This window comes from Sitophilus oryzae, unplaced genomic scaffold (genome assembly GCF_002938485.1).
Source record: "Sitophilus oryzae breed Bouriz unplaced genomic scaffold, Soryzae_2.0 scaffold_810_pilon_pilon, whole genome shotgun sequence".
NCBI classification, from domain to species: domain Eukaryota; kingdom Metazoa; phylum Arthropoda; class Insecta; order Coleoptera; family Curculionidae; genus Sitophilus; species Sitophilus oryzae.
In genome coordinates this window covers 6,421,269-6,441,419 of record NW_022147429.1, presented here as the reverse complement: position 1 = coordinate 6,441,419, position 20,151 = coordinate 6,421,269, and the positions used below count along the sequence as shown (strand labels likewise).

The window sequence follows — 20,151 nt, the reverse complement described above, 5'->3', positions numbered from 1 at the left end:
ACCTTTAAATCGTTTACCTTTACGTATCGTTTCTTTTACCTTTTTTTTAAACTAATAATATTTTCATTGGATTTGAAATTTCCGGTAAATATAAAAAACGTATACTTCTCTACAATATCTTTTGCAGAAATACTTTACGGGCGTGTTTCTGGGGTCAAAATATACTATCAGTTAAAATACTTGAACTTGAAATATAAATAGAGAAAATCTTATTGTCGTCTCTTTAAATTTATAGACTTAACCTCGCTTTTTTTAATTGCACAATTAATGTTTATTTAGATTTCGGTATAATTCCCCATTATTATCCTAAATTCATAAATATAAATCATGAAAACCCAAAACATTTTTCAATATCATTGACAGGTCGGTCGGAGGAGCGAATTCCACTTGATGTGGTGAAGAAAGACCCTTGAAAGCAACTTGAAACATTTGTTATGGTATTTCGTCTAAATTATCGCCACTTAAGCGCCACTAAATAGTAAATTGTGCTCCGAGTGACGGAAAATTAGAAAATAATCGCTCCCCATCGAGGTAACCGTGCGGCTACTTCACACTGAGCTCTGATAGATTTATTTCTGTTGCCCTTAGACCATTCAGTACCTAGATTCGCCTTTTCTTTCATGTTAATAAGAAAATATAGTGGTGCCCATTGTGGTGCATTAACATATCTATAAATACATATGTGTTTAGAGTCAACTACATCTGACTATAATAATATGAGGCCAATAAAACTATATCGTCTACTTAAAGAGCATAAATTCTGCGTAGTGCTTTACCCACAAGAAACTCACACCTTATAGTCCAAGAGGCAGTGAAGATTTTCGGTACTAATTTTCCCAGTCAGCAAACACCGATAGAATTATTCGGTTTGTTATTCTAAGCAAATTTCATGTTTATGTAGAGGCGGTTTTTGAGGTGGGTTGGGGCTGAAAATGAACGAAAAGAAAGTACAAATTTAATGTACTGCACTTTTTTCCAGTGATAAAAATAGTTCTATTAGTGAAAGATGTTGCGCAGTTCAGAAAAAAGTAGTCTGGCTAATCTGTGACAATGGGTAATATGTCTAGCAGGAGACAAATTGAAAAAAAAGTTGAAACCATTGTCCTATTTTCGCTCTCCTAAAAAATTTTCAGATGATAGATTTATCGTTGATTGAAAGAATTGGGAAGATACACAACCTAATGGGCGAATTTGGGACAAGGCTGATTTTATTTCCTCTTACATCTCAAATGTTGTACGGTGGAGACACCAATCGTTTAGGGGTCAACGCATAAAACACTTATTTTCTCGAATTCGGCCAGCGAAGGCATATCGAAAGCGAGTATCGAGTCTGAAAGCGACAGTGTTGCCATATTAAAATGTGTAATCAGTATTAGTAATTTAGTATTAATACGTTAGACGAAAATATCTTTGGATGAAAAATCCGTGTTTATGTATTGAAAATTTATTCGTGTTAAACATAGAATAAACAATAAAAATAATTTTTTATAGGAACCTACTGAATATGTCGTATGATCGAAAAAAGTCTTTAGTTGGCTTGGAAATGATGATTATTGACATTTACCATAATATTTTACATATGAAATAACACAGCGATCTTAATTTCCATGCCAACTCTGACATCGTTCTTTGTAATCATGTAATATTCAAAATATACAATTCTACAATATTCAATTATATACAAAATCCGTAAATCTACGGATTAATAGTAGTTCTAACAACATTGTCTCCGGCACCCACTCACTCTGTCCACTGAAAGCAGAACTACGGTACAGTATTCTTTATCCACTGAGCTGTAAACGACGCAGCGGCGCAGAGCTAAACTAAATCTCGGAATTCTCGGACAGGCTGACGGTAACGCCAGCTACATCTCGGACAGGTTTTGTGCTACGAAATCGCCCATAAGGTTGCGCATCTCCTTATTTCTTCAACCAACGGCTTTATATTATAATTACAGCTGCAAATATAGTCTGGCTATATTGCGAAGATAACCAGCTGGTATTAATTAAGCTGTGACAGAAATAAGACACTTTTAACTTAAAATTAAACTATCTTGGTAGGTTGGTAGAATATTGTCCAGATCAAAGTTCTTAATATTTTAAAATATCTTTAGTTTTGATATAGTGTAAAAGTCTGGCTTTGTATTGAAACTATATCAAATTATACCAGATGCATTAGTTAATTTTAGAATTGAACGAAATTGTGTTAAGGAAGTTAGACTAGTAAGAAGGAGACTTTTTTTGTTCTTATTAAATAATAAATAAAATCTCTTATATTTGATGTATCTAACATTGTATGGGCTTTGCCTTACTTTACTTCAAAAGTATGCGAGCAAGAAGCGTGTCTATATGAGATTAATGTATATGGTCTAAGGTGTGGCCTCTGGGGTTTGTGTAATCAAAACATCATTTAGGGTCTTAAGAAGGCGCCGCTCGAGCGGTCTTAGCCATAGAGACGGTAGCCTCCTGTTCGCCCTAATAGTGCCCTAGGGTTTGCTGCAGTAAACAGCCTTGAGAATTTAAATGTACGCTCTCCTTAATTTATAGCAGTCACTGAGTGAAAAGTTTAAGTGGTGTTTATTTACAATTATTGTAATGTTAACATTTTAAAAGAAATACTTTTCCATAATAAACTCTTATTTTTCTTCCTTATATCTGAAATGATTAATAATCGATTTTAACGAGAAAGACGATAATGGCGGGTTAATGGTAGTGCCTTTTATATATTAAAAAAATATTTCAAGTATGCAACCGAGGTAGAAAAGTAATTTTAATGATGTTGCTAATGGTAATATTCACTTAACCATTTATTTCATTAGAATGTTATAATTACAGTGATTAATGATGGAAACCGAATTGAGAAAATATTTGTTGTAAAATGTGATAAAATTGTTACAATCGACGTATCTGTGAAAAAGGGTTACACCGTTCTCATTTTAGTTCTCAATTATTTATTATTTATATTTTGCTTTTGACGATGGGGGAGAACTGTTACAAGGCTCCAGGTACCTTTTGAAATATCCAGTGTTCTTTGTTCGTTAGCAAATTTGTAACAGTAAAAAAATCTTAACAAGAACTTTCTGAACTTACGGTATTTAATTTTATTTATTTACTGTAACATTATGTAATAAATCAAATAACACTGTTATAAATCAAATAAATCCGTCATTTAGAGCCACCTGGTGGTCTGGAAGAATCTAATAAAGAATTTTGGCATAACATAATTAGCGTTCCGTTTCTTATTAACTCTAACTATAACGGTAACCTTATTTAAGCGCAAAATAATTATTGTTTGTAAAATATAAAATAATAAGTATAAACTTTTTTTTATTACATTTTATGTTATATTAGATCAGTAGAATTTTGACGTAATCGAAACAAAAATTAAAATAAAATTAGGAATACATACATTTTAAACACAATAATGGAGCATTAAAATTATTAAACTTGACGGATGACGATTATTTTGTCAACCAGAGGCTGTCATGTCAGCTTCATATATAAATTATAAACCTGTAACTTTAATGCCTTTTGTGCCATCTGCCGATTTGGAAGAACCTAAATTTGTAGTTTTATAAAATGACTACTTAGTATTTATAGGTCCTGATATTACTTCTTAAAGTTTTGAAATTGCCAAATTATCTTGCCATCTCTACTTCGTTCCTCTATGTTTCACGTCACTCGTTTACCTAATGCATTTCCTTCATTTCCAAACTTGTTTATGTACTATTTGCGGAGTACTAATGGTAAATTAGGATTGGAACAGAGAAACGTTTTAGAAACGAGCTCAGCATGTAAAAGACCATAATGCGGTATACTGATGCTTCCAAAATCGAAGCAGGTACAGGGATAGGAGTATTTGGGCCGAAAACTAAATACTCCGAACCATTGGGCACCTACCCCAGCATCCTTCAGTCAGAAATCTACGCTATCGAAAGATGCGTACAATTTATCTTAGATAGGAACTATCGAAAACAGGAAATAGCCATCTTATCCGATAATCAAGCAGCACTATAAGCTATCAACTCAGTAACCATCAATTCGAAGTTGGTCTAAGAATGCCTAGAGAAGCTGAACAAATTAAGCAAAGAAAATAAAGTCCTCTTATTCTGGCAATGAAAAAGCAAACGATCTAGCTAGAAAAGGAGCGAACACTCCACTAACTGGACCCTGGAAATCAACTTAAAGCGGAACTGAAGAACCTGGAAGACTCCATCTGTAACCTGGAATAGGAATCCTCCAACGGTCTAAGACACTCTAGAAAAATCAAAGACTTTCCTTGATTTAAGTAAAAACAATCTTCGTCTTGTCATGGGGTTTCTAACAGGACACTGTCTCCTCACAAACATCTCAGAAGCTTGAAGCTGATGGATGAACAACGGCGAATGCAGATTGTGTGAGGAAAATGGGGGAAACACAGAACACTTTATAACTGAGCGCGCCGAGACGACAACCGTTCGTGCCATAAACTTTGGTACAGCTGATGTTGAAGATGGAGAGCTAACCTCTGAGGATACTGGCTTTTGTTAAAGCCCTGAGACTTATGATGAGTTATAATACAAGAAAGGGAAATACACAAACAAACAAACAAACAAAGCTTTATTGTACAAAAAGCCAAAACAGCTTCATCGACAAAGCACTTACAAACAACAAAATCACAAAAAAATACAAACAACAAAAATACACAATACAAATAATACAATTCAAAAAAAAATTAAGTCTTTAAAATTACAAAAAGAATATACATGGACAATTATAGTAAAGTAATTGTGCGCAGTAAATAGATATAATTTTAGAGTTATAAAATATTAAATACTTGACCTTTGACCAGTGTGTGAGATGATCAAAATTTTAAAATTCAAAATTGTTCATAATTAAACATCAACAAAAAAGTCGTTTACCGCATATAGGGCTCTCTCCAGTAAGTATGATTTTAGAGCCTTGCGAAATGCGGGAAAGAATGAAAGCGACTTGATATTCAAAGGCAGATGATTGTACATTTTTTTGGCATTGTACAGTATTGAACCTTTAACTAGTTCTGAGCTCGGGGTTGGCAGATAAAATCGTGCTCTGCATTCCTAAGTGGATAGTTATGAGATGGCCTTTCGGGAATAGCAGATATGTGCTTGCGGATTAAGCAAACGGATTCAAAAATGAATAAAGAAGGAAGAGTCAGTATTTTCAAACTTTTAAAGAAATTCTGGTAGTAAGTTCTACTGTTCAGTCCCAATAAATATCGAACTGCTCTCTTTTGAAGTCTGAAAACACGATCAAATTTTGTTGCGCAGCAAGTACCCCAGATTGGAAGGGCATAACGAAGATGTGACTTAAAAAGGGCATAATAGGCTATTCTAGAGGTTGAGAAGTTAAGTTCCTTAGAAACTGATCTTAGCGCAAAACAGGCAGCGCTTAGTTTCTTTGATAGAGCTTCGATGTGAAAGTCCCATTTTAACGAGTTGTCTACAACAAGTCCTAAGAATTTCACAGAGTCCACGACGTTAATAGTGGTGTTATTAAGTACAAAAGGTTATATAGTACTTTTATATGACAAAACTTTAGCTTTTGATAGGATGAGGCATAGGAGATTAGAATCGCACAAAGATTTAATGGTGCGTAAGTCACTGGATATAGTATTATACAGTGCCGTAACATCTGGGCCGCTCCAAGTGAAACTAGTATCGTCCGCAAAGAGGCAGATTTTACCGCTAATGTCTAGATTTGCAATGTCGTTGATAAACACCAGAAACAAAATAGGGCCAAGTACTGAACCCTGAGGGACACCACATTCTATAGGCTTACAAGACGACATAGACGTATCAATCCTCACAAACTGCCTTCTGTTGCCAAGATATGACTTAAGCCATTCGAGCGGCACTCCCCTGAAACCATAGTATTGCAATTTGTTAATTAAGATACTATGATTTACACAATCGAAACCCTTAGAGAAATCACGGAAAATTGTAGCTGTAGAGTGATGGTTATTCAGGCTAGAGTATACATTATTAAATAGGTCGAACATAGCATCATTTGTGCAACTGTTACTTAGAAATCCAAATTGATGAGTAGTAAGTATTTTATATTTAAGAAGAAAAGATAGACACTTTTTTTAACCAATCTTTCATTGATCTTAGATAATGTGGGCAAGAGTGCAATTGCGATAGTTCGAAGCTTCATCTTTATCACCTCCTTTATACAGAGGAATAATTATTGCTGTCTTAAGGCAGTTTGGAAAAACTCCTTTTTGGAATGACTCGTTAATTAAAGAGTAAGATGGTTTAATGTGCATTCAGGAAGTTCAGAGAACATTTTGAGAGTAAGCCCACAATAGTTCTGTAAGCTCGCGGTGATTAACCCATCTCCTAAACATTTTACATTCGTTTGGTACATGGTAAATTAGACTTTATTATTATCATTTTTTGAAAGCAATTGGTCTATTTTGTTCACAAATTCCAAAAACAATCTAAAATTGACAGAATTTATTTATGTTTTACTGTTTTTTGCACGTCAAAATAAAAGTGAGAAATGTTGCCATTTTTACTACACTTTTCCATTTTAAAATTAAAATATTGTATCTAATTTTTTATTAACGGTTTGATGAGTATCTAAAATAGTATACAGATCTCCAAGCAGACTTTACTCTTTCGAGATCTATAGTTAATACATTAACGAAACATTTCCTTATTCTATAGTATTGTTATATTTGGGTAATTTGAAACCACACTAAAGTCATTAATTTTCTTTTACTTAGTTAGATCCATCGATAAGATTGTATCGAATCTTTTATAGAATAGGCTGGATTCAGTTGCGTGGCTCCCGTTCTCACCGGACATATTTACACCATATTTTAAGCGAAGCGCTCGCACCGAGCACGTTTCATTGCTTAAGTGATTTGTTGCGGATACGGAATCCGGACTAAATTGGTTAGTTAAAACCGTTGGCATTTTGATAAATCGGTTTGGAGACGATCTAGAGTTGGCGAATCGACTTGTTAAAATGCCAAGACGAATTTCGTCGTGGAAAAAGTTTGACGTGCCTTTCGCCGGGGATAAGAAGAAGTGTCATTACGTTCTCGTCTCGGAGTTGAATTTTTTTCGCGACCTTTCTTTCGTATTGCGATAATTAATAATTGAGCTTAATGAGAATCGTCGTATATGAGGAATATATAAAGAACAGAATCGAATTCTTCGGCGGCATTAATTTGAAAATATCGAACCTGATTGAAATAATCTCGACAAAAAAACTTCAACATTAATGAGAAGACATTGTAACGGTAATATTTTGCTTTAAACTTTGTTGACTTTGTCAAAGTGTACTTCCAAGTCAACCGGATGCTGCCATATAAATATACCTATACGTATACCGTCAACTTGACTGGACCAACAAAGGATTAAAAATATATGAAGAATATCTTCATATATCATCTAACACCATTAGTAACACATTGATTCACAACCATTTAAGATTCGATGATGACATAGTCATAATAGCCAATAGGCCTGAAGAACTACAAATACAAATTAACGAACTAAAAACAGCCAGCAATAAAGTGGACCTCAAAATAAATTTAGCAATAACCAAAAACTTAAGTAATGTACAACGAACTAGTAGACAGAAAAGACATTCTAATAAATAACACAAAACTGGAAATATTAGAATATATATATTAGGGACAACTAATACACAGCTCTGGATCTCTACTACCAGAAATCAACTGAAGAATTTAGTTAGCATTGAGCACTTATGGAACAAATTCAATCATATTCAAATCTAGAATGCAACTTTATCTAAAGAAGAAAACATTCGATCAATATATATTATCAGTCATGATCTTATAAGGAACTCAAACGGACATTATAAGGAACTCAATGGAACGAAATATGCTACGAATAACCAAGAAAGACGAAACGACAGAACGGACGAACAACAGAATGACCACAAAAATTACAGCATGGTACCCACGAAGAATTAAGAGACCTAGAGGAAGATCAAACCTGAGATGGGACCATGATATAAGGAAATTAGCAGGGATAACTTGGGCCTGCATAGCCAACAAGAGACTACAATGGACAACTACAGAGTATGTATATATATGTGATGGAGGCTACATCATTATTGGAAATGGTTGAATATGCTAAGAATGACATATACTTGTAGATATTGTGCGCATCTCACTTTTGAGCTTAGACTTAAGAAGACGTATGGTATCAACTGTTTCATCAAAGTCGAGTTTGAATTTTTCATAGCATCCAAGTAAGTTGGAAGCCAACCTTGTTACTTTAATGTTGAAACGACTTCCAACTAGACTTTGATAAAACATTCAATACTATATAAGCAGCATACAAGTGAGACGCGCACAGCTTTATTATAAGTACAGTTATATGACAGTTACATGACATTCAATTCGTATTTAGTCCAAGTAAACTTTGATCGTGTCATTCAGCCTTTAACAAATCTTATCAGTATCCTTAATAAAAATATACAATAAATTGTGTGTCAAGTAAAAGACAGAAAAAAAACTATTTTACTCGAATGAGTGCTATGAGCTTTTAATTTTTAACTCTATGCTATGAGCTGATTGAACAATTCACTAGCACAGAGGCTGGCGAAACAGTTCATAGTAGAACATTAGACAAAATTAATAGTAGACCGGATAAGAAGACATAGAACATAAGACAGGAAAATTATCTTCAAAAATACTATACTGGCTTTACTAACAGGTCTTTGCAAGCTCGACAGGAGTTAAAGCTGCCATTGAAAGAAGAATAAAGGGCCGAACTCTGCTCTAGAGATAATACAATTTAAAGGACAAGGAAATGGAAAGCTCGCAGTGGAATAGGCCAATGCCACCTCGTAAAATCTATCTATCTACCTGAGTAATTTAAATTGTGATTAATTTGCAATTGATAGCTAATCGTGCTTATAAAGTGTTTGTATACGATGGCTTCCAATTACAAAAAGATAATAAAAAGTTACTGTTTCGTAAAATGTTATACTGCGTATTGGAATCCAAACGAAAAAGAAACTTCCCAGTGGCTTTTCACAAACAAGTTTGCCTTGCCAACAAAAAACACTTTAATTTTCAGGGGGTATTCGTCTTTCCCCAGCAGAAACAAGCAACAAAAAGATAATATACAGGGTGAATCTTAGATTAGATTCCTAGAGGTGGCTATCGGCCTGATCCACGCGATCCCAGTTCTATCCATTTCACAAAGTCTAGCAAGTTGGAGACTAAACCTTCCATGTAACTCCCTGGCAATGGCCTATCATTGCCTATTACCGAGAATCGCACATTTGCCAGGCTGTCCCACCGACACAAAATGTGTTCTGTCGTTTCTTCTTCAGATTGGCAGTACCTACACATGGCTTCGTCCGGCAATTCCATTAGCTTTAGATGCCTATTCAGCTTCGAATGCCCTGTTAGTAGACCCACTACAGCTTGGACTGTCTTTCTGTCTTTGCTTATCAGGAAAAATCTCATCAATCAGCTTAACAACAAAAAACATTTAAATTTTCAGGGGATATTCGTCTTCCCTCAGCAGAAACAAGAAATAATATACAGGGTAAGTCTTAAATAAGTACATATATTTCCAGGGCTGGTAGATCTCGATAAAAGATAATGATAATACCACCTCTAAAAATATTTGCACTTATTTGAGACTCAACTTGTTTAATGATCAGTTAATTTCTTACTACTAGACATTTGTAACACATAATTTACGATTACTTTGACTCTTAAACCAATTCTGAAGTGAAAAAAATGAGTTTATTTTAACCAGCCACGAAAGGTCACACCAATCTCTACCACTGTTATTTCAAGTCAAATTAGTACTATCGTACCGCGATACGTAGATTAAGCAATAATTCACTTAAACAATACCTTTACAAATTCACACGCCCGCATATCAATTCGTTGCAAAATCGAGACAGGCCAAGAAAAAAACGGGAAGATTGTGGATACGCTGATGAAGGTAATAAATAAGTAGTCAGTACTCGAAGATATTTTTGTACTGAAGATCCTGAAGATATTTTTATTCTAACTTTTTTTTGTTTTAAGGAAGTTTATAAATATTTTAGTGAGTTAGATTTCATGCAATTTTTTTACATCTTAATTGTGTCTTTAAAATAGTATAAATTTATTAAAAAACAACAAATATATAACTGACAAACGGAAATTTTTAAAATGTACCTGTATCTATATTTTTTAGACCCCAACAATTTGGATCATCTTCAAATAAGGTGAAGGACAGCTATATTGTTTCATATTTATCTAACTACCTACCTACATATTTAAAAGTATAATTGGATAAGTTGTTAAAACGTTTAAAACTGTAAAACCAACAATGGATATTTGCCCTTTTAGGATTTATTACTAGTAAAAAGAAGATGATGTCTAATTTATGGTTTGCTAAGGCAATGGTATATTTTATTCCGTAAAATTGCCGGGCTCGTCAAGCTAATAAATATTACTTATAAAGGCTTGTCAGCTGTTGGATACTTAATAGCCAATAACAATTTTTTTATTTACTAAAAACATTGTTTTTGAATTGCAATAAGGCATAAGAATGTCTTAGAAAGATATCTAGTAGGATTTAAAAACAGTGGCCATAGTTTTTATAGGTAGGTATGTATTTTCCAGTTTTTCAACCAACAATAAGTTTTGTAAAATTTTATTTTTATTTTGGAGAGGTGTAAAAAGTCTTATTGATAGTTATCAGTCAAGTTATCAATTCAAATAGAATTATTCAAAGTTTAAATATAATATAGGCAAGTACTGTTGAATACAACCTTATTCCAAGCCCTTATTCAAAGCCATTATTCAAACCCGTACAGTACTAGCTGGGCATCTTGGCTTATTTATTAGCGTTCGCGTGTTATCTAATGCCTCTATAGTCTCTCGAACAGCTCATGGAATATTTCGACAGCCGACATCCAAAAAATGACAAAAAATACAACTTGCCTGCAGAGCTGCAAGCTCGCAGAAAACTTAAGTATTTTTTTGATTTAAATAATTTTAATAACTTAAGTCATTTGATTTTAAGTCATTTTTCTGACAGCTGACTTAAAATATAAGTCTTTTTCAAAATGACTTGTGACTTTAATCTTTATCCCAGAATAGAAAAAGATTTAAGTATTTTTATGAAGGGCTTAAGTCAGATTTTTATATATTTTTATGATAAGTTCAGAAATAAAGTACTAAAATATTTCTAGTTCAGAAATATTTTAGTACTAGGCAGAATAGCTTTTAGGCATATTAGACTAAAATAAAAACGTGGGGCCCATTAACTATTGCTGTAATACTTTCTTCTATACTAAGTGTGGATTGCATCGACTTACTATCATCGTAACTGGAGATTTTGACAATCAATAACCAGCCGTGGCGGCTTCACCAGCGAACGCCGAGCTCATGATCTACCAAAGTATAAAGATATGCTTTGCCATAGGAAGGATTTCAGAGGGGCCCCACGTTTTTATTTTAGTCTAATATGCCTAAAAGCTATTCTGCCTAGTACTAAAATATTTCTGAACTAGAAGTTCAAAATACCTAATTGTTATTATTATTTTCTAGTTTTCAGTGCACATAAGATAAAACCGTTTAACTTAAAAGTTTTTTACCGATTTTTTATTTTCTAGTTTTTAGTATTTAACGGAAATGCCTACCGAATATTCCTCATTCTATTTAATTCATTTAGTGCATCATTATCACATGGTTTTTTACCTGATAATTTATTACAATCTAATTCCTCAATACATAGCCCTTCCAGAGACTTGACTCGACTTAGAGTACTTTAATACACTACTGCATGGTCGACTGTGCTGCCCTTCATTTTATGGACGGTGGATGCCCATGACAAAATTAAGGGTTCTTCTTTCAGCCGTACCATAATTGAATTTTGCTGGAAACTGTATGGCTTTCGGGTGTATAACGTGTATGCCGTCTCTGCCAAAGTCAATCCAAACTGATGGTACATCTGTTTCGTACATTTGGGTTCGACGGAACTGAGGCCAAACAATTTCTGTAATGTGGCCTATAGCACCATTTACCAATCCTTTTGTAACGTCAATGTTGGACGGCAACATTTTCACAAATTCATCACAACCTATTTTTTTTTATCTGTCCTTCTAACGTCACACAATCTTGGACACAACTGTTCTGGACACGACTACTCATGCCCTCACCTAATACGCCATTTTGTAACGACGTCCATCTTGAATTTTAAATTTTGTCATAATCACAGTATTCTACTAGTGTAGCCCTTTCATTTGATACCCATATTGAGGGGGTTGTGGAAAAATATGAAATCCGCCATTTTGTACCGGCGGCCATCTTAGATTTACAATGTTATTGATATTACTATATTGTATTGTCATCGGAACTAAAGGTGTGTACCAAATTTCAGATCAATCTGACAACACTTAAATTTCAATTTCTAATTTTGACCCAAATGCCGAGTCCAGACCAAGCAGACAAAACAACGACAAGACAGAAATATTCATTTTTTACGTCAAAATTGCGACAAATCCAATACACTTCTGCAACAGTTTTGTTTCATTTTTGTTATTCGGAGACTTTTCAATATCCCGTCTCGAGTCGGTAAAGATCAAACTGTCTATGTTTTGTTCGTATATTTTACAGTACGACAAGTTGTCGGCGCAGTGTGGATAGCGTGTGCTTCCAACCAGTGAAATAACACATGGTTAATAACATTCATTCGCAACAACTAAACTTTTGACTTTGTTGTACTTTTGTCCTTGGGTGTGGACAATTTGTCTCAAGTTTGTCTTGTCAGAATTCCCCATTTTTTATCGCCAGTTTATTTTGTTTTTGTCTCAAAATCGTGTTTACTTAAGATACACATGTTAGCAGTTAAAGCACCAGTGTCGATCGTTTTTTTTTAAACGATGTTTCAATAGAGCTTAGAACACTACTTGTTACATAGCATAAAATAAGCGAATATTTAGGCAGATACGCAGATTACCATGTAAATGTTCTTTAGTTAGCAGGCTGGTTATGAATAGACAGTGGCTTAATTAACTATACTCCTCCACAAACAGATATTTCACGATATTCATCATGTTAACAAAAATTTCGAAATTGGTAAATGATTTCATTCAAACACAAGTGCAAATAACTAGCTTTGTGTGAAAGGTTTGTATAAATGACGTTCTAAGTTCAAACCCGCATTTCAATTAATCGAAACTCGACCAAACCCTGTTCTCTGTCGCCAGAAGACCGCACGGAATATTCAGGTTAGCGCTGAGGTAAAGGAAATATAGGGTAGTCGTCATATCAATCGTTATGCTAATATAGTTAGTCGTTTTACATATCTGAATAACTCACTAGAACGCGGAAGGTGTGTAGATAGGGACTGGTCCACGGCGCTTCGGCATAATCTAATTCCCAAGCAACGACGAAAGAGAAAATGAAGAAGATTCTACAGGCTACAGGGTGTCTCGATCTCAATTGCTCCTTTCAATTTTTGAACACATGCGTCCGTCAGATACTTCCATTTTTAGGGTTCAGTACCCAAAAGGCAGAAACAGGAATCCTATTACCACAACTATTACTAAGACTTCGCTGTCCGTCCGTCCGTCTGTCACAAAGATCTATCTTATGAACTGTTATAGCTAGACAGTTGAAATTTTTATAGACAATGTATCTATGTTGCCGCTATAAGAACAAACACTAAAAACAGAATTAAATAAATGTTTATAAATAAAAAAGTACTTTCACTAAACATTATCTTTTAAGTAAGAATTTTACATAGAATCTTTCAAGTCCTCGGTGGCCGCGTGGTTAAAGCGTTAGGACTTTACGCTGCTATGACGTTGGAGCCGTAGTAAGGCAGGTTCGAATCCTAGTCAAGGCGACTATTTTTTAATCGTTTTTTTTAATTTTTACATATTTATTTTTACTTTTTACATATTTATTATTGATTAATATAATTTTTAGTAATGTGTTTCTTCATTTTTTTAAATTATTTATACGCGCATTCAAAATTTCAGCTAGATCGGAAAAAAAGTTTATAATAATATAGTGTCTAATGTTGTATAGATAATGAATGGTACGGAACCCTTCCTGTGCGTGTCCGACTCGCACTTGACTAATTTTTATTTATTTTCAGCTCAGTCCATTTCAACACTGCTGTTAATTTTAGCTTCGTTCGCGTTCTTGTTATTACCGATTCTGAACCGTCCTAGAACTGTGATGCGTATGCGCAGAAGGAAATATGAAGACATTATTTTATTTGCGCATGCGCTGCAGAGCTCTAGGACGGTTCAGAATCGGTAATAACAAGAACCCGAAAAAAGCTTTTAAGTCATCTTCTATTTCTTTTTCCTTGGTATGGCATCTAGTATAGGCAACTAAGTACAAGCAAGAAAGTAAGTATGTATGAGCAAACACTGGAAAACTGTCAAAAATGTAGTGTGTCCTTATTAACAGGACGTTTCAAGCTCACTTCAGGTAGTTCAAGATAGGTGGGACTAACACTTGAAATTATGTGCAGATTTTTCAGTTAGAAGAAGAAACGGATGACTGGTAACTAGAGATGAGCAAAACTGCGATTGCGATCTTTAAATCGCAGCGACTGTAACCTGCGATATTAATATTTACCAAACCAAATTATTCGTAAAAAATACTTTTTCTAAATATGCCAATGAGCCATCCTCGTCCCATTTGAAAAAATTGAGATATTATTAAAAATACGATTTGGGCATCTTTTAAATGGCCAGGACAAGACGCGAAAAAAATACATGATCAAATCTATTTTTCCAAGGCGTCTTGAATAAAATTAGTGTTTTTAATACAGCCATGACATTCTAGATTGAAATTTAAAATACGATTTTTTAAGCGAAAATGTCAAAAGTTGCCATATGATATGCCATTCTATTCAGAGTGTCATTTTCTATCGAATAAAGTAAAAAAATACCGAGGGTGTCATTTAAAAATCAAAAGTTGTAGTAATTTCCGGTGAAACAGGAAGTGACTGAAGACAACGGAATACGTCAATCAATCCTATTTTATGTCATACTAACATACGAAATCTCGTTTTTTTATCAGAAAAAATTAAGTTAAAGAGGTGAACTACTCGTACCCCCCCCCTATCGTGGCCCTAGAAAATAATACCTTCTCTATAAATAAATAATATCAGAGAGAAAATTCAATAGCAGTTTATTATAAAATGCTTCAATAGACCACAAAATTACGTTCGCACCAATATCGCAAATCGCAACTCTTAACAATTCAATCTCGCAGATAGAACGGTCCCAGTTTACAAAATCTCAATCGCAGCAAAATCGCAGTAAAATCGCAACCAAATCGCAAATTGCAACAAAGTCGAAAATCGCAGCTATAGTAATACTGGTTGCCTAAACTGAAACTCGCAAATAGAAGAAATCGCAATTGCAGTTTCCCATGAGAGCAAATCGCAGGGTAAAATCGCTGCGATTGAATCGCGGTTTGCGATTTCTTGCTCATCTCTGCTGGTAAACATTGGCATAATATGAATGTTTCGGTCTCCAAGTTAAAGCTAAAGGAGAGGGCCACAATAGATTTGTAAAAGACGCAGTGCTACTACATTATAGTCCATAGGTCCAATATCTACATCATTATATTTCTCTGGCCTCTCTTATAACAGTATATTATATTATATAAGATACAGTATTATTACTTTTCTAGACTCTGTATATCAGGCTACCTGGCCTGAATTATAGGTAGTATTACAAGTCCAATCGTTTATTCTCGTAATTGTACTATCATCATTTTTCTGTTGATCTTTGAGGTACGGCTATTTTACACATTGACTGTTGTGTTGATGACCATCTCAGGCAGATTTATGTCCGGACTGGTTAATACATTAATAATGCATATAAGCAGTCAACAAAAATCTTAAAAGAATGTTCTGCTTTTTTATTCCACCAGAAAAAATAAAAACAACCTGATCGATTTAGTTGATACCATAAACTTACTTAAAAACACAAAATAGGAGGAATTCATTTATTTCTTGTATCCTGTAATAATTTAGTCTGGAAGCATTTGATCACCCTGTATATGTAAATGTCCCTGAAGCCCGTATGCAGATTCTAGTACGTGTTGGCGCTGGCGATGAAGATGTTGAAAAGAAAAAGAAACGTTTCTTCGGGTGGTTTTTCATTAGCGGTTTCCGTAACGACACTTCCTTCATGATTCTGAGTTGATATATGCGTGGGTTCCATTGGAAATCGTTAGAAAATATTGTTGAATATGCAAAAACTAGTGGCGTGGATATGCCTTACAATTCTTATTTTATGTATACTGTAATTTATTGTTACAATTAACTGATAAATGTCATAAAATAATGTTAAATGAATTCGCCGAAATAATGTTACAGACAGTGCTTAAAATATAATGATACTATAAATAAAACTGTTTATTCTTTTTTAATGCTGTCTGACCTACCCGCGCATTTTTTTTATTAATTTAGTCCAATTCTTTATGAGTAATTCTAACGACTAAACTTTTCTCACACCCACCCGTTCCACGGACCAGTTTTTATCGACATAATTAATTAAACAGATAACAACAAAATTAACTCGACTTTATTCACTAGAACGTTAAACCGATCAATTAAACATCGCATCTTAAAACATACAGAATATTGATATCAATCAGTGAAGAGATTGCCTAGAGACACCTCCCTATTTCCTCCAGTTAGATTGTACAAATTTAGAAGCCACAGTTTAGATTTCAGACGAATAATATAAATAGACAAAATTTACAGTATAAAAAAGTATCCAACATATACAAACCAGACGTAAATAGAAAAATGCGATGTTGCTATTTATTTACCAAAAAAATGTTTAATTAATAGTATACGATATACTGGGCGCGTCTCAAAAGTGGCTCACCCCCTATAACTTTTTTATTTTTTCAGATAAAAAAACGAGATTTGATGTGTTAGTATATGACATAAATTAGGATTGATTGACGTATTCAATTGTTTTTGGTCACTTCCTGTTTCACCGAAAATGACTACAACTTTTGATGAAATGGCACTCTGAATAGAATGAAATATCATATGTCAACTTTTGAAATTTTCGCATATGTAACATGCGGTTCATAACGACAATTTGACAAATACCAAGTGTGTGCTACCAAATTATTCGTAAAAAATGTTTTTTCGAAATATGCTAATGAGCCACCTTTGTTTCATTTGAAAAAATTGAGATATGATTTAAAATACGATTTGGGTATCTTTTAACCGGCCAGGACAAGACACACAAAACATTAGACGAACAAAATTATTTCTCCAAGGTTCCTTGATTAAAAATTAGTATTTTTAACACAGCCATGGCACTCTACAGTATGTCCCCGGATAGTCTTTACTAGAGGAAAAACTTTTTCATTATTGACATTTAGAGAACAATGCATCTAATGATTTAAAACTTTTCTAATTTAGAACAAGCAAAAATTTTTATGAAGAATGCATTTTTCTCCAATTTTTCTGTCAATAATAAAAAAAGTTTTTCCTCTTATATATTTAAAGACAATCCGGTTGATATTTAAAATACGATTTGTTTTGCGAAAATGTCAAAAGTTGACATATGATATGTCATTCTATTCAGAATGTTATTATCTATCGAATAAAGTAGAAATATACAGAGAGTGCCATTTAAAAGTCAAAGATGTAGTCGTTTCCGGTGAAACAGGAAGTGAACAAAAACAATTGAATGCGTCAATCAATCTTAATTTATGTCATACTGACATACAAAATATCGTTCTTTTTACCTGAAAAAATAATCAGTTATAGGGGTGATCCACTTTTGAGACGCACACGGTATACAGGGTAAGTCTTAATAAATAAGTGCAAATATTTTTAGGGCAGGTAGATCGATAAAAGAAACATACTATTTTCCCCTTACGCGTTTTTCAAAATAACCGAGTTATTCAAGTTTGAAAATTAAAAAAAAATATTTAAAAAAAGGACAGGCCGTTCTAAAAAGTTTTATAAAATATACAGGAAAATTTAAAAGAAAATGCACGATTATAAACATCTTTCCTTTTTGGAAAATCAAAGATGTGTTCCGGGGGTCAAAATACACCACCCCTACCTATATAATGAATATAGTAGGTTATTTAATTATATTATAAATATTTTTTCGCCACTTATATTTTTTTACATACCATACCATAATTCATAATTCAGTATTCTAGACAAATTATACACGATACACGTCAGTTTTTGGCAGTCTGACAAAATTCAATTTGATAACTTTACAGTTTTTTTATTTGTAAGAATATTTTAGTTGCAATCTGAGATATTTCAATTTTTGACAAAATCGGCAAGGGGGTGCCGAGAAATTTCTTCAAAAAATCGTTTTTGCTTATTTCGTAGTATGTTGCAGTCCTGAAAATGCACTTTACAAGACCGTTTCGTTTTTGAGATTTGCGCTTTTTGTTCCAGAGATATTCGTTGTTAAATACTTCGGAAAACAGAAAAAAATAGTATTTCTTTCGTAGATTTTCACAAATAACTCAAGATCTGTTACAGATATTGAAAAACGGTGTGAGTTTTTGCTTTATTTAGATTTTTGAGTTTCGACCTGTGTGATTTTTTTTGTGAAAAAGCTCTGCTTCGACATTGTCAAACCAACTTTTTTCTAGAGTAAAACAAAAATTCTGTGTTCTGGATTCTGGCTTATCGTGTTTTGTTCCTTTTTTGAATGTATAGTAATCTTCTCGTTTTGGCCTACACTTGCGTGTCGCTAAAAGCCGAAGTGTGTGGTCGTTTATAGTAATAATAACTACTTGCCATCGTAGGCGTCAAACTTAATTAAAAAACGTATATAAGCTTCAATCGAGGTTTCAATTAAAAACTTAAAATTTACGCCCCGGTAGGTACACATCACCGAAATTAATCCAATTCGATTTCGTTCGTAGAGACGAAGCAAGAAGCGTACCGCAACTATTTATTAAAACGATTAAAACAGCTAAGCTGGTCTCGATTTTTACGCCTGTCTGTTTATATACCAAATAAATAAATTTTTCGGTCCTTGAATGCGGAGCGACCGAAAAAATGAATTATTTAAATTAGTATAACGCTCGAAGAATGGTCCTAAAGCTGATCTAGACAATCGATTTTCACTAGTAATACAACGAGAGAAAAAAAATTCAGGATTTAATTTTGCATCGCCTGGTATTTAGTCATAGCTGCAAGAAGTCACTTAAAAAGACTTAAGTCTCAGTGGCGGATATAAGGATTCGGGCCCCCCCCCGCGAAACTTTTTATGGGGCCCCCCTAATAATAATTATTATTACGCTGTCAGTTGTCATTTGTTTTCAATATTTTCAATTTAGTGCGCAGGACGAAACGAGCTTCTTTGCTCACATTTTTGTACCCGTTTTTTCGCCCATCAGGTTGTCACTTGTCAATGCGCGACAAGTGCGTAATTGGGCAATGTCGTTAGGTATTCGCGATTAAAGTTCACGAGAGATGGCGCTGTCAATATTCCGAGATGGCCGTGTAAGAATACCCGTTTTAAAAGTTCTTATGACGTGTTGTTTTCTTTTTAAATTTTTCTTACTTTTAATTGCAGTTAAATTATATTTTACTGGTCTAATATGAATAAAAGAAACATTTAAGGTTTTTTTCAGTTTACTAGGTAACGGAAAACGCCCAATTGTTGAAGATAAAGCTCTTTTAAAAAGAGACGTGTTAATTTTTTTTGGAATAAAACGACTACGAAAAATATGATTTAACGATAAAGCTGGGTGGGTTTCAGTGTCCAACCCCAACAAAATAAATATTCTTTCGTTCGTCTTTCGGGCTACATAACGGAGTCGGGGATTTACTTGAAAGACAACAAACTCACTACGCACGCGTAACACGCTAAATAATCAAAATCGGTTCCGAAAAACTAACGTTTTATTTGCTAGTGGTATTGAACATTGTTTTTAATTTCTGCTGCTTGGCCGCCTAACAGTTTAAAAATGAATTCTGCTGCTAAAAATGTATCTATCAAAAAGATATATAAAAATCTGACTTAAGCCCTTTATAAAAAGATTTAAATCATTTTAATGACTTAAGTCTTTTCTAAAAAGACTCAAATCTTTTTCTATTTCGGAATAAAGATTTAAGTCATTTTGAAAAAGAAATTTTAAGTTTTAAGACAG

General features: G+C 33.8%; 1 protein-coding gene across 2 annotated transcripts in view; it reads right to left on the bottom strand.

Moving 5' to 3' along the window:
• The window catches only part of LOC115889099 (protein jagged-1b), a 410,680-nt gene that overhangs the window by 36,385 nt on the left and 354,144 nt on the right, over positions 1–20,151 (bottom strand). The gene's annotated exons all lie outside the window — the stretch shown is intronic.